Here is a 1,796-nt window from a genome sequence, read left to right on the forward strand (position 1 = left end):
CAAGCTATGAGATTCACAATCAAACCCATCAATGAACAACATCAGTGAACTAGCAAACCAAGCAAACCCATTACTAGTATGCGAGAGATATACTTGAGAGAGAGAGGCTGAGAGATATACTTGAGAGAGAGAGGCTGAGAGATATACTTGAGAGAGAGAGGCTGAGAGATATACTTGAGAGAGAGAGGCTGAGAGATATACTTGAGAGAGAGAGGCTGAGAGATATACTTGAGAGAGAGAGGCTGAGAGATATACTTGAGAGAGAGAGGCTGAGAGATATACTTGAGAGAGAGAGGCTGAGAGATATACTTGAGAGAGAGAGGCTGAGAGATATACTTGAGAGAGAGAGGCTGAGAGATATACTTGAGAGAGAGAGGCTGAGAGATATACTTGAGAGAGAGAGGCTGAGAGATATACTTGAGAGAGAGAGGCTGAGAGATATACTTGAGAGAGAGAGGCTGAGAGATATACTTGAGAGAGAGAGGCTGAGAGATATACTTGAGAGCTAGTATGCGAGAGATATACTTGAGAGAGAGAGGCTGAGAGATATACTTGAGAGAGAGAGGCGGAGAGTGAGCTGTGCGGAGAGAGAGAGAGAGAGAGACGGAGAGGAGACGCGGCGGAGAGAGAGAGACAGAGAGGAGACGCGGTGGAGAGAGAGACGGAGAGGAGACGCGGTGGAGAGAGAGAGACGGAGAGGAGACGCGGCGGAGAGAGAGAGACGGAGAGGAGACGCGGCGGAGAGAGAGAGACAGAGAGGAGATGCGGCAGAGAGAGAGAGAGCTCAAGCTATGGTGATTTCATGGTGATCTTCGCAGACAGCAAAGAGAGATACGAGAGAGAGATACGCGGCTGAGAGAGAGAGAGCTCAAGCTTTAGATTTTAGGTTTGTAATTTTAGGATTTGGTGAGGGGCAAAATTGACATTTTGATATTTTGACTGAACCAGTTCCAGCCAAATGATTCAATTCGGTTCAGTCAACTGGTTTTTGAAATTAAACCTACTTTTTCGAAAATCATTCAAATGAGCCATTTGAATGAGTTGTACTTTTTGTGTATAAACAAACAAGAAGCTCATTTCCATTTGAATGGATCATTTGAATGGAGAAACAAACAGCACCTTTGTGTATTGAATGGTCTCCTTCGAAGAACATAATATTGGCAAAAGTCTAAATCTTTTGTTATCAAGTGAATACAAGTTTTATATTAATATGAAGAAGAATGAAACTACTTTTAGATACTAAATTTGGAAATGGAGTTTTATACCCCAATTAAGAACCTTGCAATAAACCACTTAAATGTTTGGGTTGTTGGATAATTCCAATTAACTTGAGGAGCAAGTTAACTCATTAAAGTGAAGTTTGATGGGTTAAGGAAAAAGGAAAAAATATCGAGCTTAGAAATGTTTCCATATTATTATTAGGAAAAGATGTAGCTTCGCTCTTAGGAAAAGATGTAGTTTCTTCCTATATAAACAGTTCTCATGGAGAGATGTTCCATCAAGAGAAACACATTGAAAAGTTTAGTTTTGAGAGAGTTTCTAAATCTAATAAGAAGAGGAGTTCTTATAATCTTTGTGTTTGTGCAACTTTAATTGGTATCAGAGCTCCAGGTTTCGAAGGTTGTTTACAAGAGGAGTTGTAACTTCAATCAAAACATGGGAGACGATTCTCAAGCACGTGATAAAGGTCTTGAGATGAAGAAGGACATACGATGTCCGATGCTAACATCGACCAACTACACCGTATGGTCGATGCGAATGAAAGTGATGCTTCGTTTATACGAAGTTTGGGATAC

Source organism: Brassica oleracea, chromosome C5 (genome assembly GCF_000695525.1).
Source record: "Brassica oleracea var. oleracea cultivar TO1000 chromosome C5, BOL, whole genome shotgun sequence".
In the NCBI taxonomy this organism is placed as follows: domain Eukaryota; kingdom Viridiplantae; phylum Streptophyta; class Magnoliopsida; order Brassicales; family Brassicaceae; genus Brassica; species Brassica oleracea.